General features: G+C 42.2%; 1 long non-coding RNA gene across 1 annotated transcript in view; it reads left to right on the top strand.

The window, feature by feature from the left end:
- Window positions 1-25,737, top strand: part of LOC135557378 (uncharacterized) — a 48,049-nt gene that overhangs the window by 4,326 nt on the left and 17,986 nt on the right. Inside the window, exon 2 of the long non-coding RNA XR_010458203.1 lies at window positions 25,174-25,365. This is a non-coding gene — a long non-coding RNA (uncharacterized LOC135557378). The remainder of the gene's footprint in view (window positions 1-25,173; window positions 25,366-25,737) is intronic.

Genomic DNA, 25,737 nt, shown 5'->3' with positions numbered 1-25,737 from the left:
AAACAAGTTCCTAAGAAATATTGTTTGCCATGAACTCACTGAACCGAGACTTAAAAAAAAGAAAATTCTGAACGGTTAGTCCTCGGGGTTTTGCCTGCTACATAAGTTCTGTTATACTCACAGACATGATTCAAACAGTTTTAGAAACTTCAGAGTGTTGTCTATCCAAATCTACTAATAATATGCATATCTTATATTCTTGGCGTAGCAGGAAGTTGAAATTGGGCACGCTATTTATCCAAAAGTGAAAATGCTGCCCCCTATACCTTAAGAATTAATGCAACCGTTGTGTCAGATTTAAAAAAAAAAGCTTTATGGCAAAAGCACAATATTCAATAATCTGAGAACAGCGTTCAGCCCCAAAAGCAAGCCATACAGTTACCTGCCAAATTGTGGAGCCAACAAAAGTCATAAATAGCATTATAAATCTTCACTTACCTTTGCTGATCTTCGTCGGAATGCACTCCCAGGACTCCCACTTCCACAAGAAATTTTCGTTTTTTTCCAATTACGTCCATATTTATGTCCAAATACCTCCGTTTAGTTCACTATTCCAAAGGCACAATGTGCGAGCGCAAAACCCAGACAAAGTCGAGTTCCATTACAGTTTGTAGAAACATGTCAAACGATGTTTACAATCAATCCTTAGGGTCTTTTTATAATAAATCTTCAATAATATTCCAACCAGACAATAGCGTATTCATTAGAGGAAAAAGAAGGAACGGCACGCCCGCGTGACCACGCAGTAGACAACTCATTGGCCACAGCCCAGTCCACTTGTTGAAACAGCTCTTATTCGACCCCCTTCCACAATAGAAGCCTCAAACAACTTTCTAAAGACTGTTGACATCTGCTGGAAGCCTTGAAGTGCAATCTGGCCCCATATACACAGCATATTGGATAGGCAATCACTTAACCTCTTGCGACGAGCAAACCCGTATCCCGGAGCGTAATCATAGCCTCAAACGCATTAGCATAACGCAGCGGACATAAATACCCCTAGAAACTTTTCCTATTCATGAAAATCGCAAATTAAATGAAATAAATATATTCAAACACAAACTTAGCTTTTTGTTAACAACACTGTCATCTCAGATTTTCAAAATATGCGTTACAGCCAACGCTAGACAAGCATTTGTGTAAATTTATCATGGCATAATGCTATGCTAGGCTGTGCTGGCAGCAGGCAACATTATCACAAAATAAGAAAAGCAACCAAATTAAATCATTTACCTTTGAAGAACTTCAGATGCTTTCACTCAGGAGACTCCCAGTTAGATAGCAAATGTTCCTTTTTTCCAAAAATATTATTTTTTGTATGCGAAATAGCTCCCGTTTCTTCATCATGCTTGGCTGAGAAATCGACCAGAAAATGCTGCAACTATAACGCCAAACTTTTTTCAAAATTTGCTCCATAATATCGACAGACACACGGTAAACGTTGTTTAGGATCCATCCTCAAGGTGTTTTTAACATATATATTCGGTAATATATCCGTCGAGGCAATTGGTTTCTCATAAGAAGCGATTGGAAAAATGGCTATCTCAGTATTTTACGTGAGATTTTCTGCGGGAGACACCATGTGACCACATGCTATATATGGTCCCTTACAGACATTCTTCAATGGAAATGCCTAAAAAGACATCACAATGCTGTAGACACCTTGGGGAATACGTGGAAAACGTAAGCTCATTCACAGCCATATAAGAAGTCATTGGCATGAGGCGGTTTCAAAAAATGCGGCACTTCCTGGTTGGATTTTTATCTGGGTTTCGCCTGTAACATCAGTTCTGTGGCACTCGCAGACAATATCTTTGCAGTTTTGGAAACGTCAGTGTTTTCTTTCCAAAGCTGTTATATGCATAGTCGAGCATCTTTTTGTGACAAAATATCTTGTTTAAAACGGGAACGTTTTTCATCCAACATTTTTAATAGCGCCCCCTAATGCATAACTGGTATAATGAAACTACAAACCTCATTTGTCTCAGGTTTTCACCTGCCATATTAGTTCTGTTATATTCACAGACATCATATCATTCACAGAAACTTCAGAGTGTTTTCTATCCAATACTACTAATAATATGCATATATTAGCATCTGGGACAGAGTAGCGGGCAGTTTACTCTGGGCACCTTATTCATCCAAGCTACTCAATACTGCCCCCTTGTCACCAAGAAGTTAACACTGTTTCCCATGCTTGTTCAGTGAACCATTAACAATTAATGAACATGCACCTGTGGAACGGTCGTTAAAACACTAACAGCTTACAGACTGTAGGTAATTAAGGTCATAGTTATGAAGACTTTCTACTGACTGAAAAACACCAAAAGAAAGATGCCCAGGGTCCCTGCTCATCTGGGTGAACATGCCTTAGGCATGCTGCTAGGAGGCCTGAGGACTGCAGATGTGGCCAGTGCAATAAATTTCAATGTCCGTACTGTGGCCAGCGTAATAAATTGCAATGTCCGTACTGTGAAACACCTAAGACAGCTACTGGGAGACAGGACGGACAGCTGATTGTCCTCACAGTGGCAGACCAAGTGTAACAACACCTGCACAGGATCGGTACATCCGAACCTCATACCTGCGGGACAGGTACAGGATGGAAACAACAACTGCCCGAGTTACACCAGGAACACACAATCCCTCCATCATTGCTCAGACTGTCCTCAATAGGCTGAGAGAGGCTGGACTGAGGGCTTGTAGGCCTGTTGTAAGGCAGGTCCTCACTCGACATCACCAGCAACAACGTTGCCGATGGGCACAAACCCACCGTTGCTGGACCAGACAGGACTGGCAAAAAGTACTCTTCACTGAGGAGTGGTGGTTTTGTCTCAGGGTTGATGGTCGGATTCACGTTTATCGTCGAAGGAATGAGCGTTATACTGAGGCCTGTATTCTGGAGCGGGATCGATTTGGAGGTGGAGGGTCTGTCATGGTCTAGGGCAGTGTGTCACAGAATCATTGGACTGAGCTTGTTGTCATTGCAGGCAATCTCAACGCTGTGTGTTACAGGGAAGACCTCCTCCTCCCTTATGTGGTCCCCTTCCTGCAGGCTCATCCTGACATGACCCTCCAGCATGACAATGCCACCAGCCATACTGCTCGTTCTGTGCGTGATTTCCTCAAGACAGGAATGTCAGTGTTCTGCCATGGCCAGTGAAGAGCCCGGATCTCAATCCCATTGAGCATGTCTGGGACCTGTTTGATCGGAGGGTGAGGGCTAGGGCCAATCCCCCCAGAAATGTCCAGGAACTTGCAGGTGCCTTGGTGGAAGAGTGGGGAACATCTCACAGCAAGTACTGGCAAATCTGGTGCAGTCCATGAGGAGGAGATCCCCAGGAGGAGATCCCCCAGGGAGATCCCCCAGGAGGAGATCCCCCAGGAGGAGATCCAGGAGGAGATCCCCCAGGAGGAGATCCCCCAGGAGGAGATCCCCCAGGAGGAGATCCCCCCCTCCCTTGTTCAGGGACACATTATTCAATTTCTGTTAGTCACATGCCTGTGGAACTTCTTCAGTTTTTCTGTTATTAAATCTTATGTTCATACAAATATTTACGCATGTTAAGTTTGTTGAAAATAAACGCATTTGACAATGAGGATGTTTCTTTTTTTTGCTTAGTTTATTAGGGTTGCACCGATATTACATTATTGACTGATTATTTCCCTTGCAAAAAAAAAACAATTTAAATTTTTTTACGGCCTTTTAAGCATTCTCGTACAGTTAAATAGTTGAAACACACTGACAAAAAGTGATTTTGTTGTCATTTACGAAAGTCCCCATTACCAGTAAAACATAATCAAAACCTATTTCTTTCACTTGCTGTGCTGTTTTGTTGTTCATTTGTTCAGTCTCAACCAGGATTTCATCATACATGTCAAGCAGTGAAGTTTCAGCTCTGTCTGTCCGTGGCCTTTCTTCCTTGGTGCGCACTGTCACTGTGTCCGTTTCCATCTTGTCCTGATGTGTCTGTAACATTTCACGTAAACCCTGTTTCTAGTCCCTGTTGTACCTAGCATCGACCATGGTGGAGACACAGTAGAGGCTCAGAGAGAATGCCACCTAATCGCTTGATCACAGCCTCTAGTACTTTTCCAAGTTAACCCAACAGTCTGTGTTGGCATTTTTTTGTTTCAATGCCATGACAGGGTATCACATCTGCTGCAAACACAGCTTATTTCTCCAGTCAGTTGCTGAATGGAGCTAGGAACGTTTCAAACATGTTCTCAAATGCCATTGAAATGGCAGCAGCTGTATGAGAACCAGCACATTAATGAGCAATACGGCTTTCCTCAGTATGAAATCCTTGTCGACCCACTGTGCTGTCAGACTCATAATGCTCATGGGGGCTGACATCACTGATCCAAATGTCAGTCGTGAAGCTAATAGCAGTGAGCCCATAGCAAGTAGCTCATGGATGTTCGTTTCAACAATACTGTGTAACTCTGGTAGGGCAACATCTGGAAAAATAGTGCCTACTTGGTATGTGTACCGGTGCTCGACCAGTCACGAAAGCCAGCATCACCCACGACAGAACGGTTGATTGTCAAGGGCAATGAACACCATTATCTTGGCATGAATAGATGTTGCCTTTTGAGTTGTCTCGCTGAAATGTTCTTACTCTTTCAAATGACTGCTTGTTGACTGCCTGATCCACACAGCAGACATTGTGGGCTAGGTTAGGAATGCAGTGTAGCAACACGCCATCTACCTACTGTTTATATAGGTATGCACATCATCTCGACATCAGCGTTAAACTGATCGACATCAGACCAATGTCTTACTCTTTCAAATGACTGCTTGTTGACTGCCTGATCCACACAGCAGACATTGTGGTCTAGGTTAGGAATGCAGTGTAGCAACACGCCATCTACCTGCTGTTATTTATATAGGTATGCACATCAGCGTTAAACTCGACATCAGACCAATGTCTTACTCTTTCAAATGACTGCTTGTTGACTGCCTGATCCACACAGCAGACATTGTGGGCTAGGTTAGGAATGCAGTGTAGCAACACGCCATCTACCTGCTGTTTATATAGGTATGCACATCAGCGTTAAACTCGACATCAGACCAATGTCTTACTCTTTCAAATGACTGCTTGTTGACTGCCTGATCCACACAGCAGACATTGTGGGCTAGGTTAGGAATGCAGTGTAGCAACACGCCATCTACCTGCTGTTTATATAGGTATGCACATCGGCGTTAAACTCGACATCAGACCAATGTTGGCATTTTTAGATAATATCGTTTCATTCCGATATGCTTACCAATATATCGTGCATCCCTAGTGTGTTATATTTTTGTCTGTATTTTACACACCAACAAATGCAAAGCCTTTGGGCTATTTTCTGGCCAATTTCTTGCAATTCGTAATGTTTAGAGATTCAACCGGTGATTTGTGTTCAGTTTCGTCTGTTAATTCTCAACGTCATGCGCTCGGATGACAGGCACTGACAGCTCCATCATTGAAGGTATTGAAACAGAGAGCATGGGTTGGCGGCCTAGATACTACATATTACCTGTAATGCTGCCTCCTATTGATACATTCTATTGTGGTGGGGCAAGGTCCAAATGTGACATTACAAAGATGCCTCTGTTTTTATTGGTTGGCAAGGTATTATGGGGTTCAGTGACTTATTACTTTTCAGTCTGAATTGAAAATGTATAAAATTGAGATTTGTTTTGTCATTTGCCTACACACAATGCCCCATAATGTCAAAGTGGAATATGTTTATTTGTATTTTACCCCCTTTTCCTCCCCAATTTCGATCTTGCCTCATCGCTGGAATTCCCGAACAGATTCAGGAGAGGCGAAGGTCGAGTCATGCGTCCTCCGAAACATGACCCGCCAAACCGCGCTACTTAACACCCGCACACTTAACCCGGAAGCCAGCCGCACCAATGTGTCCGAGGAAACAGCCTCTAAACGTGTTTTCACTTTGTCATTATGGGCTATTGCATGTAGATGGGTGAGAAATCAATTGAATCCATGTTGAATTCAGGATGTGTAACAACAAAATGTGGAATAAGTCAAGGTTTGTGAATACTTTCTGAAGGCACTGTACCTCATAATACCGTGCCAACCAATAACAGAGCAGGCATCTTTGTCGTGTAAAGATTTGACCTTGCCCCACCACAATTGATTTGTTATATATACATACGAGGCAGCATTACAGGTGCCGTTTCTAGGCCGCCAACTCAGGCACTCTGTTTCAATGATGGAGCGGTCACCGGAACGCATGAATATATGGCGGTGGAAATGAAGCGATGATGATATACACTATAAAATAGACCATACACTATAATAGTGGAGGTCACCATGCACTTACCTCAAATTCATAGTTTTCCTAAATTCGCTGTATTGATATACCTCTCCGTTACTTTTTGTATGGTCATTGGCAGCGTATACATAATCTCAATTTTAGCTTCAAGACGCCGGCAATTTGAAAACATTTAAAAGTAGTTTGGGCTCTGTCTGCCCAAAACGTTTGAATTGAGCGACAGGTGCCCACAATGTTTTCAGACTTGTCTGAGCATCACTGAGCGCAATTTGGATCAATAACCTGCCACCACCACAACCGGACGAGCACTCTCTTCTGATGCCATTCAGATCGCCGATGCGAGGATGAAGGGCTCACACTTGGTAAAAGGGCACCGTATAGCCATAGTAAGTATCTGTTCTCTTCCAGAAGTCACCCATTTTAGTTAAAGCTGCAACATGAAACTTTTTGGGTAACCTGACCAGATCTACATAGAAATAGAGCTATAGATCTGTCATCATTGTCAGCAAGTCTACGAAGCTGTAGATCTGTTCAATGTGCGCTATTTCTATGCGTCCCATTCTTAAATTTAGTTTTTGTGTCTTGTACTTTTTTTTGTTTTGTAAACCAGCTGAAAATACAATATTTTGGGTTAATGGAAAATCTATTTCACAACGATTTAGATGCTACAATGATTATCCACACTACATTTGCGTGTTTTGTCACAAAGTCAAATTGGGCAAACTCTTTGATTTTTTTTGATTTTATTGTATTTTATTTCACCTTTATTTAACCAGGTAGGCAAGTTGAGAACAAGTTCTCATTTACAATTGCGACCTGACCAAGATAAAGCAAAGCAGTTCGACACATACGACACAGAGTTACACATGGAGTAAAACAAACATACAGTCAATAATACAGTAGAAACAAGTCTATATACGATGTGAGCAAATGAGGTGAGATAAGGGAGGTAAAGGCAAAAAAAAAGGCCATGGTGGCAAAGTAAATACAATATAGCAAGTAAAACACTGGAATAGTAGATTTGCAATGGAAGAATGTGCAAAGTAGAAATAAAAATAATGGGGTGCAAAGGAGCAAAATTTAAATAAATAAAATACAGTAGGGAAAGAGGTAGTTGTTTGGGCTAAAATATAGGTGGGCTATGTACAGGTGCAGTAATCTGTGACCTGCTCTGACAGTTGGTGCTTAAAGCTAGTGAGGGAGATAAGTGTTTCCAGTTTCAGAGATTTTTTGTAGTTTGTTCCAGTCATTGGCAGCAGAGAACTGGAAGGAGAGGCGGCCAGAGAAAGAATTGGTTTTGGGGGTGACTAGAGATATACCTGCTGGAGCGTGTGCTACAGGTGGGAGATGCTATGGTGACCAGCGAGCTGAGATAAGGGGGGACTTTACCTAGCAGGGTGTTGTAGGTGACCTGGAGCCAGTGGGTTTGGCGACGAGTATGAAGCGAGGGCCAGCCAACGAGAGCGTACAGGTCGCAATGGTGGGTAGTGTATGGGGCTTTGGTGACAAAACGGATGGCACTGTGATAGACTGCATCCAGTTTGTTGAGTAGGATATTGGAGGCTATTTTGTAAATGACATTGCCAAAGTCGAGGATTGGTAGGATGGTCAGTTTTACAAGGGTATGTTTGGCAGCATGAGTGAAGGATGCTTTGTTGCGAAATAGGAAGCCAATTCTAGATTTAACTTTGGATTGGATATGTTTGATATGGGTCTGGAAGGAAAGTTTACAGTCTAACCAGACACCTACGTATTTGTAGTTGTCCACGTGTTCTAAGTCAGAGCCGTCCAGAGTAGTGATGTTGGACAGGCGGGTAGGTGCAGGTAGCGATCGGTTGAAGAGCATGCATTTAGTTTTACTTGTATTTAAGAGCAATTGGAGGCCACGGAAGGAGAGTTGAATGGCATTGAAGCTTGCCTGGAGGGTTGTTAACACAGTGTCCAAAGAAGGGCTAGAAGTATACAGAATGGTGTCGTCTGCTTAGAGGTGGATCAGAGAATCACCAGCAGCAAGAGCGACCTCATTGATGTATTTTAGGAAATATTTCATGACAATTGGCGCGAGAGAGAATATCTAGTCAAGATGGCAGTTAAGATAACGTTTAGGTTAGTGAATATGCAAAAGTATCAATCTGGCTATTTTACATTTATCAGGGTTCATCGTTTTTACTGTAAGCCAAGGTTGAGGTATTTGGAGACTTTCGAATTCTGTGCGCAAATCAGACATTTCTGTGCGTCCTATTAAGAGAGACCTGCAATTTCGAAAACCTGTATTCGGCTACCCATATCAATGTCACATTCAAGTTTGAGTTGAACAACCGTTGCTGTGTTTAAAATGAGCCCCCTTGCTCACACAGCACATACTATAATTAGGCTACATCTGACCCTTGACACCATAAATGGGAGACTTTCACAATGGAGCCATTGCTTGACACCAAACGACTCCATCCATGACCAAGCCTTTGACACTACGGTTGCAACCTTGGTCTGTTATTTTGGGGCACAACGTTGATTCATTGTCTGTGTGCATGACTTTGAAAGGCATTAAACTGCAAGTGGTTTAGCAGAATGAGAAACCACAGATGGGCATTCTGACGCTATCAAAGAGGATCGTCTGTAACTATCTATTTTTAAATGATTTGTTTTGTCTGGGTTGGATTTACTTTGTTAAGATAGGAAAATTAGGAGACCGAGTGAATCCGGAGGGCAGTGGGTTGTATTTGAACTCTGGTAGCCTAGGCTGTACATGACAGGGACCACAGCATTAACTGTTGGAACACACAGACTACATGCTGTAGCCTACCTATCCCAATACGGAGTTCACATCGCTATATGGTCCTAGATATGAAGATGCTCTGATTCCATAGAGCCAAATTGTCACGGTGGCATACAGACTCCTCCTCAGTCTCATTGTACTGCACGTTGTGGGATTATATTTCACAATTGCCTTTTGTATGATCTTTTGAAAGGTTAGGAAAATCAATGTTCTTTCAGTTTGAGTTTTGAGCGTGTCCCAGTTTGCTCAGAGCTGTCAGAACTTGGGTATATAGAGGACAGGATTTCTGTTAGCCGGTATTTTTATATTTTTTGTAAACCGATTAAATACAATTGACACCTGGCCAATTGTCCGGGAAAAGGAAATGAATCCATTGCGAAATAATGCTTTTTAGCCTATTAATTGATGGAAAAACCAGTTGAAGGAATTAAATTTGACCGGTCATGCTTATCGGTGTATATGGGTTAATTTGTATAATTCTGTGTAATTAAATTGCCGCGTGTGTGTATTTATTCGTTAAGTATCACAGATGACAGAGCCTCGGGGGAAAATCTGTTAGACAGCGCTTTGATAAGCCCAATCATCTTGCAACAATTCTAAATGCAATCGTGTGTTAAATATTTTTTGGGGCCACAGTTAAAAAAAAAGAAGCTTATTTTTAATTCTTTACTGGCTAATTTAAGTGCGCTTCCCCTTCACAATTCAAATGCATAAGTAAGGCAGGTTTCATCAGTGCATCACACACCACTTTGCAATGAGCTGGAGGCTGTATGCATTTTGAAAACCTATAGCTACTTAATTGTTTGAAACTTGAACATTTTACTCCATATTGTGAGGAATGTTTTACCTTGTTTCAAAAAGGCAAAATCTGACCATATCCGTAGAGGAAATGATTTTGTAAGGACTTCCTTCCATATGCGATTGAAACCAGTAGCCTATTTCGCTCATGTTCTATTGGTTTTCAACTTTCTTTTATTGTCTGATAGCCAACTGCACTCTGCGCATTGTTGCGCTAATAATGTTACATGAATATTTGATCAACATATTTAAGCTAAACGTTCTTATCTGTTGCATCGGGTTCATTGCTTAAAAAAAATAATGATGTAGCCCAGGCCTACAGGTTGCATGAGTTTGGGATCTATCATCCAACAACTGTTCCAGAGTCTGTCTGTTATTTCTTTCTCAACAAGCTGACCATTAGTATAAAAAAGTTTTGCCTATTCTATGGGGGGGGTTATTAGATTGACAAAGGCTCATAGGCGACGCGTCCATAAGGCTAGGGGAAGCTAAGTAAATTGAATTAAATTGACAAAATGATATAGCCTAATTTGGGCTACTCTTGTCTTTACAGAAATACATAAAATAATAAAAAGGCTACTAAAGCATGATTTGGCCACAGAGGATCATTTAGCTTCCCCTAGGGGGGAGAAGAGTGGATTGTTTTAAATGGCATTGCCTACAGTTGGAAGGAAATGAAGCATGCCCTGCAAATTAATCTATAGATTATTGTTGAGTTACGACTGTCAGTGATATTTAGAGGCCCAGCCAGGCATGTCACAATATATTTAAAAAATGCAATCGTGGGAAAAACAGTTAGCAAAGCAAATGGCTGTAAAGAGAAGGCAATGAAAATACTCATCTGTCTTTTAGTTATCAAAATGATCAATTTAATGGAACGAAAAACAGTAGGTCTATCTTATTGTCACCAGCGGAGAGCATCGGCCATATCCCCGGTGAGTGCGCGTTGGTCATATTCATTCTTTATCATTGTTGTGCCACTTCAGTTTCGTTTTTCCTCCTCCAGTTTAGATGGCCGTCATATTCCATTGGTGTCTCCCCTTCTCTTAGGCCATTGTCAACAGAGTAGGCCACCCTGTAATTTGACGTAGTACAAAAAAAAAGTCTGATCATGTCCCCATTCCTATAAAGGAGTAGAATTGCATGACATTTTTTTCCTGTGCAAAGAATGAAGAAACGTATCTGATATAGCCTATATCCCAGGCCTCTACGCTATACACGCTCAGCCATGCATATAAGAACAATCTTGTTTTTGCGAACAGTGATTGAGATAAATTATGATTATCCAATCTACTCATCATAATACAATTAGTAGGCTATTTTACTTAAGTATGCAAATGCGACGACACATGGCATGCTTTACTACAAAGGTTTATAGTGAAAATGTTTCCTCAAACTTGAAACTCACTCTCCACCTATGCATAGGCTAGCAATGTAGCTTTTTGTTGCTCGTCTTGATGGCTGAAGAAAAATTAATGTGGACAGTTATTCTAACATCTTCAAAGTGCGTGGTAAAGACATGTCATTTCATCCTCGACGTGCATGTTCTGTTAAGATAAATGACCAGAATGTAAATGTGATTTTCAGTCCTTCTGAGCACTGTGGGGTGGACCCCCTAATCAAGTTGCACACGCAATGCATATGTGTCTGGTGAATTTCTCACATCTCCGGTAAATGAAACTATATTTTTCTGACAGAAACCCTGATAGAGGGTAAGCTACTTGGTTGCTGGTGTCATTAGCATTTAAAATGGGCCTAATCTGTGAGGAGGGGGAAGACGGATTCAACACAGTAGTTGTAGGCACAGAACTCTGTGCACACAAGTAGCAAAAATATTGCCCCTCCATGAAGTGTTTTGTTTGTGTTTTTTTGAACAGACACTGTCTTATGAAACACTTGGTCATAGACAAATAGAAAGTGTTGTGACTGAAAAGGAGAAACCACAGACCAAGGTGTTGTTTTCACAGCAGTAACATCCCAGCAGTGTGTCAATGTTGCCACAATGTTACAACGATGCTCTTTGTGTGTGTCTTTTAAATGTAGACTGAGGCTGAAGCGTTTGGTCATCTTATGATTTCTCATTCAACAGTAAACCGGTTTTTATCCAACCATTTCATGCATAAAAAAGTATGCAGAGTTTATAGGCAGATGTAATAACCACAATACCTTATGAAATAAGTTATGTGCACGGTGATGAGCTTCATGCAAATGTCCAATAAATATTGAGGGTAGGCTGTCATTTGAATAATGCTGGTGACATAAGGATCGGCGCTTGACTATAATTGAATTATTTATTTTTTATCCATAAACTCATCAAATAACATTCCCTGTCCACTTTTTCAGTGAACTGTTGTCTAGCGCATGCGCCAAAACCAGATCGGGCAAGTATGCCATTTATCGCAACAGTTTTTGTGACAAAACCATTCTGTAGAGTTGAAAATGCCAAATTTTCATCATGCAAACCATTTTATCCGCTTAAAACGGCATGGATGGAAACACCTTTGGTGTGAAAATGTATTATTTTTTTTAAATGCAGATTTTACAATATTTGTATAAACCTAGCTACTGAAACCAATGAATTTAAACTAATCAGGGGTCGCGTTAGAGTTCAGAAATCTGCATTTTCAAAAAGCAGAGCTTCATTTCGTATTGAAAGTCTACAATTGTTTCTCTTCAATAGACTACTCCTTCAAGGTCTCAGAGCAAGTGACGTCACCGATTGAAACACTATTTAGTGAAACACTATTTAGTGGGCTCCACCGCTAACTAAGCTAGTGTTTCACATCCGTTACACAACTACAGTCTTCCTTCACAGAAGATACACTGGTGCAACACATTCAGCAGAAAATAGCTTCATTTTCATCACGTGACAACAAAGTGCAATGCTATTTGGCTGGCTAGCCACACAGCTAAGTGAGCTTACAATGAAATAGCAAGGTATTTTTTTTGTGTGCCAAAAACGATGCATGGCCATTGTATTTCTAATGTTTATTATACAAAGAATGTAGCCAGCTACATTTCCAAATGTTTTGTTTAAAGTTCATCTTGCGTTTTACCAGAGACAAGTAGCTACATGTCAGAGGCTGTCTGCTAATAGGATTCCCGTTCCACATCCCAGTGGAGAAGAGCAACCGAAGCACAGCATTAGTTTGATGCTGAGCAGAAATGACAATACAAAGCAGTTTTAGATCTGCATTTACAAAACGCAGCAAGATATTTCTTAATGCTTTAAGGTGACCCCTGTTCACTGTATGTCTGTCACCAAACAAAATATATATATATATATATATATATATAGATATCTATATAGATATATCTATATAGATATCTATATATATATATCTATATAGATATATCTATATATCTATATCTCACACACACACACACACACACAGAGTTGAAGATGGAAGTTTACATGTGTATGTATATATATATATATATATATATATAATCTCACACACACACACACAGAGTTGAAGATGGAAGTTTACATACACTTTAGGTTGGAGTCATTAACTCGTTTTTCAACCACTCCACAAATGTCTTGTTAACAAACTATAGTTTTGGCAAGTCTGTTAGGACATCTACTTTGTTCTTGACACAAGTCATTTTTCCAACAGTTGTTAGGAAGAAATGGTCTTAACACAGTTTGCAACGAGCCAGGCGGCCCAAACTGCTGCATATACCGTGACTGCTTGCACTGAATGCAAGAAACGTGACACATTTTCCCTATTTAATATTGCCTGCAACATGAATTTCTTTTAACTACATATGCAGGTTTTCAAAAATATACCTGTGTATTAATTTAAAAAAGGCATTGATTGTAAGGTAGATTTGTGCAATGATTGTGCTTTTTTCCCCCCGCAAATGCTCAGGTAGCGTCCCACCTTGCCAACATCACGTGAAATTGTAGAGCGCGAAATTCAAACTACAGTATTATAAATATTTAACTTTCATAAAATCACAAGTCTAATACATCAAAATAAAGCTTAACTTCTTGTTAATCCAGCCGCGGTGTCAGATTTAAAAAAGGCTTTATGTCGAAAGTACACCATGTGATTATCTGAGGACAGCACCCCGCATACAAAAGCATGAAAAACTTATTTCAACCAGGCAGGTGCGCCATGAAAGTCAGAAATAGCAATATAATAAATGCCTTACCTTTGATCTTCTTCTGTTGGCATTCCAAAGGGTCCCAGATACATCACAAATGGTCATTTTGTTCGATAATGTCCTTCTTTATATCCATAAACTCAGTTAAGCTGTTGCGCTTCAGTCAATAATCCACCCAGTTTCCCACCATCAAAATGCATACAAAATTATTCCCAAACGTTACTAATAAACTTTTCCAAACAAGTCAAACAGCGTTTATAATCAAACCTTAGGTACCCTAATACGTAAATAGACAATCAAATTTAAGACGGAGAATTGTTATTGTCTTTACCAGAGATAAATACCAAAGAACGCACTCTCTTCACTCGCTTGGAAACACTACAGCCAAAATGGGAGCCACCTAGAAAAAATACATTTTTTGGCTCATTTAAAAAAAAAAAACAGCCTGAAACTCTTTCTAAACACAGACATCTAGTGGTAGCCCTAGAAACTGCAATCTGGGAGGATTTCACCTTAATAAAACTAATAGCCATTGTGACAGCCAATAAAAGTGATAGCCTTAATAAACTGACAGTCATTGAAAACAGTGATATGCTGACAGTTTTTTGGGATGGTTTGTCCTCGGTGTTTCACCTGCCATATCAGTTCTGTTATGCTCACAGACATTATTGTAACAGTTTTAGAAACTTTAGAGTGTTGTCCATCCATATCTACCAATTATATGCATAATCTAGCTTCTGGGCCTGAGTAACAGGCAGTTTACTTTGGGCATGCTTTTCATCCGGATGTGAAAATACTGCTCTCTACCCAAGAGAGGTTAAATCATCACCCGTTTAGCGAAGTTGAAGTAGGCTGTGATTCGATGATAAATGAACAGGCACCACATTGATTACATGCAAAGCATAACAAGCTAGTAAACCTAGTAATATCATCAACCACTTAGTGATTAAGTGAAGATAATTAAAAATAAATAATAATAATGCTAGCTTGCAAAATTTGGCTTAAATCACAAGTTATATGGACTTTATGTGAAAAAATAAGGGTTGACATGATTTTATTTTAATGGCTACACCTTCCTCTGTTCCCTATACATACATCTGTAAGGTCCCTCAGGCAACTATTACATTTCAAGCACAGAATCCACTACAACAACTAGGGAGCTTTTTGAAAGCCTCATATTGAAGGGCAGTAATTGGTGGACTATATCTTTAAGCATGGCCAAGTTAATAATTATGCTGTGGATGATGTACAGTGCATTTGAAAAGTATTCTGACCCCTTGACTTTTTCCACATTTTGTTACATTACAGCCTTATTCTAAAATGGATACAACATTTTTTTCCTCGTCAATCTACACACAATAACGACCCCCATAATGACAAAGCAAAACAGGTTTGTAGAAAATTTAGCAAATGTGTAAAAAAACAACTGGTATCACATTTACATACAGTACCAGTCAAAAGATTGGACACCTACTCCATTCAAGGGTTTTTCTTTATTTGTACTATTTTCTACATTGTAGAATAATAGTGAAGACATCAAAACTATGAAATAATACATATGGAATCATGTAGTAACCAAAAAAGTGTTAAACAAATCCCTCTTTGCTTAGACAGCTTTGCACACTCTTGGCATTCTCTCAACCAGCTTCAACTGGAATGCTTTTCCAACAGTGTTTGAGTTCCCACATATGCTGAGCACTTGTTGGCTGCTTTTCCTTCACTCTGCGGTCCAACTCATCCCAACTCATCTCAATTGGCTTGAGGCCAGGTCATCTCATGCAGCACTCCATCACTCTCCTTTTTGGTAAAATAGCCCTTACATAGCCTTGAGGTGTGTTGGGTCTATGTCGTATCTCTGCAGAATGCTGTGTTAGCCACACTGGTTAAGTGTGCCTTGAATTCTAAATAAATCACTGACAGTGTCACCAGAAAATCACCATCACACCTCCTCCTCCATGCTTCACAGTGGGAACCATACGCGTGGAGATAATCTGCTTTTCACAAAGACACGGCAGTTGGAACCAAAAATGTCAAATTTGGACTTATCAGACCAAGAACAGATTTCCACCGGTCTAATGTCCATTGCTTGTGTTTCTTGGCCCTAGCAAGTCTCTTCTTATTGGTGTCCATTAGTAGTGGTTTCTTTGCAGCAATTTGACCATGAAGGCCTGATTCACGCAGTCTCCTCTGAACAGTTGATGTCTGTTACTTGAACTCTGTTACACATTTATTTGGGCTGCAATTTCTGAGGCTAGTAACTCTAATGAACGTAGCCCCTGCAGCAGAGGTAACTCTGGGTCTTCCTTTCCTGTGTCGGTCCTCGTAAGAGCCAGTTTCATCATAGCGCTTGATTTGTTTTTGGGACTGCACTTGATGTGCAGAGTTCTTGAAAATGTTCCGTATTGACTGACTTTCATGTATTGAGGTAATGATGGACTGTCAATTTCTCTGCTTGTTTGAGTTGTTCTTGCCGTAATATGGACTTGGTCTTTTACCAAATAGGGCTGACTTCTGGATCATAGACTGCTCTCTCTGCTACCGCACGGCAAGCAGTACCAGAGCGCCAAGTCTAGGTCCAAGAGGCGTTTCAACCACTTCTACCCCAACCCATAAGACTCCTGAACATCTAATCAAATGGCTACCCAGACTATTTGTATTCCCCCCCTTCCTTTACACTGCTGCTACTCTCTTATCTTTCCATAGTCACTTTAATAACTATACCTACATGTATATACTACCTCAACTAACCGGTGCCCCCGCACATTGACTCTGTACTGGTACCCCCCTGTTTATAGTCTTGCTGTTGTTATTTTACTGCTGCTCTTTAACTACTTGTTACTTTATTTCTTATTCTTCTCTGTACTTTTTTAAACTTCATTGTTGGTTAGGGGCTCGTAAGTAAGCATTTCACTAAGGTCTACACCTGTTGTATTCGGCGCATGTGACTAATACAATTTGATTTGATTTAGGTTGGATGGGGAGCGTTGCTGGACAGCTCTTTTCAAGTCTCTCGAGATGTTTGATCGGGTTCAAGTCCGGACTCTTGCTGGGCCACTCAAGGACATTCAGAGACTCCTGTGTTGTCTTTGCTGTGTGCTTAGGGATGTTGTTCTGTTGGAAGGGGAACCTTCTCCCCAGTCTGAGGTCCTGGGTGCTCTGGAGCAGGTTTTTGTCAAGGATCTCTCTGTACTTTTCTCCGTTCACCTTTTCCTCGAACCTGACTAGTCTCAATAAAATATCAGGAGCGAGGCTAAATACAGCGGGTACCGGTAAATAGTCAATGTGCGGGGGCACAGGTTAGTTGAGGTAATTTGTACATTTAGGGAGAGGTACAGCGACTATGCATGGATAATAAACAGAGTAGCAGCAGCGTAAAAATGGGGGTGGGGGGGACAATGCAAATAGTCCGGGTAGCCATTTTGATTAGCTGTTAACAGAAGCTGTTAAGAAACCTTTGGGACCTAGACTTGGCACTCCGGTACTGTTCTCTGAAATAAGTCAGTTCTAGTTGAGTTATTACAATGTGTGAAGGTTTCTCTAGGTGAGGTATTATACCGTGGGAAGGTTTCTCTAGGTGAGGTATTATACCGTGGGAAGGTTTCTCTAGGTGAGGTATTATACCGTGGGAAGGTTTCTCTAGGTGAGGTATTATACCGTGGGAAGGTTTCTCTAGGTGAGGTATTATACCGTGGGAAGGTTTCTCTAGGTGAGGTATTATACCGTGGGAAGGTTTCTCTAGGTGAGGTATTATACCGTGGGAAGGTTTCTCTAGGTGAGGTATTATACCGTGGGAAGGTTTCTCTAGGTGAGGTATTATACCGTGGGAAGGTTTCTCTAGGTGAGGTATTATACCGTGGGAAGGTTTCTCTAGGTGAGGTATTATACCGTGGGAAGGTTTCTCTAGGTGAGGTATTATACCGTGGGAAGGTTTCTCTAGGTGAGGTATTATACCGGGGGAAGGTTTCTCTAGGTGAGGTATTATACCGTGGGAAGGTTTCTCTAGGTGAGGTATTATACCGTGGGAAGGTTTCTCTAGGTGAGGTATTATACCGTGGGAAGGTTTCTCTAGGTGAGGTATTATACCGTGGGAAGGTTTCTCTAGGTGAGGTATTATACCGCGGGAAGGTTTCTCTAGGTGAGGTATTATACCGCGGGAAGGTTTCTCTAGGTGAGGTATTATGTGCGGGAAGGTTTCTCCGGGAAGGTTTCTCTAGGTGAGGTATTATACCGTGGGAAGGTTTGCTCTAGGTGAGGTATTATACCGTGGGAAGGTTTTCTAGGTGAGGTATTAAACCGTGGGAAGGTTTCTCTAGGTGAGGTATTATCCGGGAAGGTTTCTCTAGGTGAGGTATTATACCGTGGGAAGGTTTCTCTAGGTGAGGTATTATACCGCGGGAAGGTTTCTCTAGGTGCTATTATACCGCGGGAAGGTTTCTCTAGGTGAGTATTATACCGTGGGAAGGTTTCTCTAGGTGAGGTATTATACCAATGATGAAGGTTTCTCTAGGTGAGGAAAAATACATCGGGAAATTTATACTCTAGGTGAGGTATTATACCGGGAAGGTTTCTCTAGGTGAGGTATTATACCGTGGGAAGGTTTCTCTAGGTGAGGTATTATACTGCGGGAAGGTTTCTCTAGGTGAGGTATTATACCGTGGGAAGGTTTTCTAGGTGAGGTATTATACGGGAAGGTTTCTCTAGGTGAGGTATTATACCGTGGGAAGGTTTATCAGGTGAGGTATTATACCGTGGGAAGGTTTCTCTAGGTGAGGTATTATACCTTGGGAATCTCTAGGTGAGGTATTATACAGCGGGAAGGTTTCTCTAGGTGAGGTATTATAAGCGGGAAGGTTTCTCTAGGTGAGGTATTATGCCTGGGAAGGTTTCTCTAGGTGAGGTATTATACCGCGGGAAGGTTTCTCTAGGTGAGGTATTATACCGCGGGAAGGTTTCTCTAGGTGAGGTATTATACCGCGGGAAGGTTTCTCTAGGTGAGGTATTATACCATTGGGAGGTGAGGGCGGGAAGGTTTCTAGGTGAGGTATTATACCGCGGGAAGGTTTCTCTAGGTGAGGTATTATACCGCGGGAAGGTTTCTCTAGGTGAGGTATTATACCGCGGGAAGGTTTCTCTAGGTGAGGTATTATACCGCGGGAAGGTTTCTCTAGGTGAGGTATTATACCGGGGAAGGTTTCTCTAGGTGAGGTATTATACCCGGGAAGGTTTCTCTAGGTGAGGTATTATACCGCGGGAAGGTTTCTCTAGGTGAGGTATTATACCCGGGAAGGTTTCTCTAGGTGAGGTATGATACCGCGGGAAGGTTTCTCTAGGTGAGGTATTATAGCGGGAAGGTTTCTCTAGGTGAGGTAGATACCGCGGGAAGGTTTCTCTAGGTGAGGTATTATACCGCGGGAAGGTTTCTCTAGGTGAGGTATTATACCGCGGGAAGGTTTCTCTAGGTGAGGTATTATACCGCGGGAAGGTTTCTCTAGGTGAGGTATTATACCGCGGGAAGGTTTCTCTAGGTGAGGTATTATACCGCGGGAAGGTTTCTCTAGGTGAGGTATTATACGGGAAGGTTTCTCTAGGTGAGGTATTATACCGCGGGAAGGTTTCTCTCTAGTGAAGTCATTATACCCGGGAAGGTTTCTCTAGCTGAGGTATTATACCGCGGGAAGGTTTCTCTAGCTGAGGTATTATACCGCGGGAAGGTTTCTCTAGCTGAGGTATTATACGCGGGAAGGTTTCTCTAGGTGAGGTATTATACCGCGGGAAGGTTTCTCTAGGTGAGGTATTATACCGCGGGAAGGTTTAACAGGTAAAGAAATTATCACCTAACGGGAAGGTTTCATCTAGGTGAGGTATTATACCGCGGGAAGGTTTCTCTAGGTGAGGTATTATACCGCGGGAAGGTTTCTCTAGGTGAGGTATTATACCCGGGAAGGTTTCTCTAGGTGAGGTATTATACCGCGGGAAGGTTTCCTAGGTGAGGTATTATACCGCGGGAAGGTTTCTCTAGGTGAGGTATTATAACAGCGGGAAGGTTTCTCTAGGTGAGGTATTATACCCGGGAAGGTTTCTCTAGGTGAGGTATTATACCGCGGGAAGGTTTCTCTAGGTGAGGTATTATAACAGCGGGAAGGTTTCATCTAGTGAGGTATTATACCGCGGGAAGGTTTCTCGGCGGGAAGGTTTCTCAGGTGAGGTAAACCGCGGGAAGGTTTCTCTAGGTGAGGTATTATACCGGGAAGGTTTCTCTAGGTGAGGTATTATCGGGAAGGTTTCTCTAGGTGAGGTATTATACCGCGGGAAGGTTTCTCTAGGTGAGGTATTATACGTTGGAAGGTTTCTCTAGGTGAGGTATGATACCGCGGGAAGGTTTCTCTAGGTGAGGTATGATACCGCGGGAAGGTTTCTCTAGGTGAGGTATTATACCGCGGGAAAGGTCTCTAGGTGAGGTATTTACCGCGGGAAGGTTTCTCTAGGGTCTGTTCTTTTCAACTGAGGTATTATACCATGGAAGGTTTCTCTAGGTGAGGTATTATACGGGAAGGTTTTCTAGGTGAGGTATTATACGGGAAGGTTTCTCTAGGTGAGGTATTATAGAAGGAAGGTTTCTCTAGGTGAGGTATTATACGGGAAGGTTTCTCTAGGTGAGGTATTAACCGTGGGAAGGTTTCTCTAGGTGAGGTATTATGGGGAAGGTTTCTCTAGGTGAGGTATTATACTGTGGGAAGGTTTCTCTATGATTAAATACTTGTTGGGAAGGTTTCTCTAGGTGAGGTATTATACCGTGGGAAGGTTTCTCTAGGTGAGGTATTATACCGCGGGAAGGTTTCTCTAGGTGAGGTATTATACCGCGGGAAGGTTTCTCTAGGTGAGGTATTATACCGCGGGAAGGAAGGTTTCTCAGGTGAGGTATTATACCGCGGGAAGGTTTCTCTAGGTGAGGTATTATACCGGGGAAGGTTTCTCTAGGTGAGGTATTATACCGCGGGAAGGTTTCTCTAGGTGAGGTATTATACCGCGGGAAGGTTTCTCTAGGTGAGGTATTATACCGTGGGAAGGTTTCTCTAGGTGAGGTATTATACCGCGGGAAGGTTTCTCTAGGTGAGGTATTATACCGCGGGAAGGTTTCTCTAGGTGAGGTATTATACCGCGGGACGGTTTCTCTAGGTGAGGTATTATACCGTGGGAAGGTTTCTCAATGTCAAGTTTATGTGTGTGCAGCCACATGCTCACTCGACTGCTTTGCTCATACTTTAATACTAATGACTTTTCAATGTTGTTCAAACATTTAGCCATCTCTACCCTCATTTCCAGGCAGTGCTGATATGATTTACTCACCAGTACTTTCTTACCCTTATGTCAACTCGTGCTAATGCCTGTATGTTTGTATCCTTTGCAGTCCTTACCAATGATGACATGTCAACAGGAGACAAAAAACATCTAAATTGTATACTCTATGAATATCACCATAGTGCATGATTTATGACCTGTGTGGTGGTGGGAGCATTCTCATGATTTCTCTCGCAGTAGGATTTGAGCGCAATTTCCAAAAAGATAAGTTCTGTAGCTTTTGAAGGATGTCACTTTCTATTTTCTGAGCGACATTGACGGAGTGGATACGTAAGGAGGGTCCGGGTTTAACAAGTAAAAAAATGATCACCTAACAGCAAGAACTTTTACCATCTAGTGGTCAGAACCCGGTACCAGGCCCAAAACATCCGGTCCGAGTTTAACAAGTAAAGAAATGATCACCTAACAGCAAGAACCTTACCATCTAGTGGTCAGAACCCGGTACCAGGCCCAAAACATCCGCTCCGGGTTTAACAAGTAAAAAAATGATCACCTAACAGCAAGAACCTTACCATCTAGTGGTCAGAACCCGGTACCAGGCCTAAAACATCCGCTCCGAGTTTAACAAGTAAAGAAATGATCACCTAACAGCAAGAACTTTACCATCTTGTCCGAGTTTAACAAGTAAAAAAACGATCACCTAACAGCAAGAACCTTACCATCTAGTGGTCAGAACCCGGTACCAGGCCCAAAACAACCGCTCCGGGTTTAACAAGTAAAAAATGATCACCTAACAGCAAGAACCTTACCATCTAGTGGTCAGAACCTGGTACCAGGGTAGTTTAACAAGTAAAAAATGATCACCTAACAGCAAGAACCTTACCATCTAGTGGTTACCAGGCCCAAAACAACCGCCTCCGAGTTTAACAAGTAAAAAATGATTACTTTACCATCTAGTGGTCAGGGTCCGGGGGGATCACCTAACAGCAAGAACCTTACCAAGTGGTCAGAACCCGGTACCAGGCCCAAAACAACCGCTCCGAGTTTAACAAGTAAAAAATGATCACCTAACAGCAAGAACTTTACCATCTAGTGGTCAGAACCCGGTACCAGGCCCAAAACATCCCCTCCGGGTTTAACAAGTAAAAAAACGATCACCTAACAGCAAGAACCTTACCATCTAGTGGTGGTGGGGGAGGATCACCTAACAGCAAGAACCTTACCCTAGTGGGATACCAGGCCCAAAACATCCCAAGTAAAGAAATGATCACCTAACCAAGAACTTTACCATCTAGTTTACCACACAGTAACAAAAAAACGATCACCTAACAGCAAGAACCTTACCATCTAGTGGTCAGAACCCGGTACCAGGCCCAAAACATCCGCTCTCACCTAACAGCAAGGTTTACCACAAAACATCCCTCCGGGTTTAACAAGTAAAAAAACGATCACCTAACAGCAAGAACCTTACCATCTAGTGGTGGTACCAGGCCCAAAACAACCGCTCCGAGTTTAACAAGTAAAGAAATGATGGTTTTAACAATTTTAACAGCACATCATGTACCAGGCCCAAAACATGAACCTTACCATCTAGTGGTCAGAACCCGGTAATATCAGGATGTAAAATGGTATATAATACCAACCATTTCAATCCGGGGGGGAACAACATCCCCACGCAGCGCAAACGTTGGACCCTCTGTGAACACACCGTGCTGCTGCAAAGTCCTTTGTCTTTTCTGTCAAAGGTCAGTTCAAACAGGTCCAACTTAGACTTTTCTCTGTTCTCTTCAACTGTTATGTCATGAAATGACCATGGCGTTAAAATTCCATTAACTAATTTGTTTTTCTAAGAATACATTACATAATAAGAAGGAACAGTACTCTGAGCCGCAGCTCCATACTATGTGTCAAACATGTATGATTAAATACTTGTTGTTGGGGGTGGGGGAGGGCCCGTGGATGGCTTTTTACCACACATGTATGATTAAATACTTGTTGGGGGGTGGGGGAGGGTCCGTGGATGGCTTTTTACCACACATGTATGATTAAATACTTGTTGGGGGGTGGGGAGGGTCCGTGGATGGCTTTTTACCACACATGTATGATTAAATACTTGTTGGGGTGGTGGGGGAGGGTCCGTGGATGGCTTTTTACCACACATGTTGATTAAATACTTGTTGGGGGGTGGGGGAGGGTCCGTGGATGGCTTTTTACCACACATGTATGATTAAATACTTGTTGGGGGGTGGGGGAGGGTCCGTGGATGGCTTTTTACCACACATGTATGATTAAATACTTGTTGGGGGGTGGGGGAGGGTCCGTGGATGGCTTTTTACCACACATGTATGATTAAATACTTGTTGGGGTGGTGGGGGAGGGTCCGTGGATGGCTTTTTACCACACATGTTGATTAAATACTTGTTGGGGGGTGGGGGAGGGTCCGTGGATGGCTTTTTACCACACATGTATGATTAAATACTTGTTGGGGGGTGGGGGAGGGTCCGTGGATGGCTTTTTACCACACATGTTGATTAAATACTTGTTGGGGGGTGGGGGAGGGTCCGTGGATGGCTTTTTACCACACATGTATGATTAAATACTTGTTGGGGGTGGGGGATGGTCCGTGGATGGCTTTTTACCACACATGTTGATTAAATACTTGTTGGGGGGTGGGGGAGGGTCCGTGGATGGCTTTTTACCACACATGTATGATTAAATACTTGTTGGGGGGTGGGGGAGGGTCCGTGGATGGCTTTTTACCACACATGTTGATTAAGTACTTGTTTGGGGGTGGGGGAGGGTCCGTGGATGGCTTTTTACCACACATGTATGATTAAATACTTGGTGGGGGAGGGTCCGTGGATGGCTTTTTACCACACATGTATGATTAAATACTTGTTGGGGGGTGGGGGAGGGTCTGTGGATGGCTTTTTACCACACATGTATGATTAAATACTTGTTGGGTGGTGGGGGAGGGTCCGTGGATGGCTTTTTACCACACATGTATGATTAAATACTTGTTGGGGGGTGGGGGAGGGTCTGTGGATGGCTTTTTACCACACATGTATGATTAAATACTTGTTGAGGGGTGGGGGAGGGTCCGTGGATGGCTTTTTACCACACATGTTGATTAAATACTTGTTGGGGGGTGGGGGAGGGTCCGTGGATGGCTTTTTACCACACATGTATGATTAAATACTTGTTGGGGGGTGGGGGAGGGTCCGTGGATGGCTTTTTACCACACATGTTGATTAAATACTTGTTGGGGGGTGGGGGAGGGTCCGTGGATGGCTTTTTACCACACATGTATGATTAAATACTTGTTGGGGGGTGGGGGAGGGTCCGTGGATGGCTTTTTACCACATCTTTGGATTCCTCATGTCTTGTTCATTGATAGAAAAAAGTTTAGTCCAAATCGGATGTCAGGTACTATAATTAAGTAGTATATGAATCCTATCAATTAAACAGGGCAATTTTGGTGCCGTCAATTAGATTAATTTCTCAAGAGATCAAATTATATTTAAACAAAGTAATGTTTCCAGAATGCTTCTGTTATCAGTTTCGAACTACAGAATCTATGTCAGAACAATCTGAGATGGTGGGTGTCATTGCTTGCTGAAATGACATGAAACGACCCAGATGTAACACGTGCCGGGAAGTGTTACCACTAGACCACGGCTCTACCCATAGTGATTGGTTGAATGCCTACTGATCAGTTCTGCTCTGGCCAATGCCCTCTAGGCAAGGAACATTTGACCTTTTCTAGCTTTTGGCTTTTGATTGTGTCATGTTCTAGGCAGCAGCAAAGCAGCTTGTCTGCGCAAGATCAATGTCCCCTCTAGTCGATGTCCTTTGACACGTGACTTCAAATGACCTCTGAGAGACTTATCTTCTGTCCACAGCACACCTCGCACGCTGATGGGCGCAATGAGGTGACCACGCGACCCGGGCGCTCGGGCTCCCGCTGCCGGAACTCTATCGCCTCGTGTGCCGACGAGCAGCCGCACGTTGGAAACTATCGGCTGCTCAAGACCATCGGCAAGGGAAACTTCGCCAAGGTCAAGCTGGCACGCCACATCCTCACGGGCAGAGAGGTGAGACCCCATCAGACTCCGGAGGCACCTGTCATGATTGATAGTGCATTATCTAATTTGTATGTCTAGAAAATAATATAGTAAAGTAGAATTGTTTGTACTTTATGGAGGAAGTTATTTTCACAAAGTTCGTTTGTGGGCTTTGCTAATACCAGTCACCTCACCCTTCATGTACCTGAATAGTCCAGGGGCAACGCACTGCACTAATCATAACAATAGCCAATGTAATTGCAATTTGTTCATTGGTGAAACAAACAAAATGCAAGTTAATGGCCTGAGAGTAATAGGGAAATTGAACTAGATATACTGTGCTTTTAAATGCTGTAAACTTAACTTAATTAAGCAACAAACTAGAGGAACTGAAACAAATTG

Source organism: Oncorhynchus masou, chromosome 16, assembly GCF_036934945.1.
Source record: "Oncorhynchus masou masou isolate Uvic2021 chromosome 16, UVic_Omas_1.1, whole genome shotgun sequence".
NCBI lineage: Eukaryota > Metazoa > Chordata > Actinopteri > Salmoniformes > Salmonidae > Oncorhynchus > Oncorhynchus masou.
The sequence above is the reverse complement of the archived record's forward strand: the minus strand, read 5'-3'. Positions and strand labels throughout refer to the sequence as shown.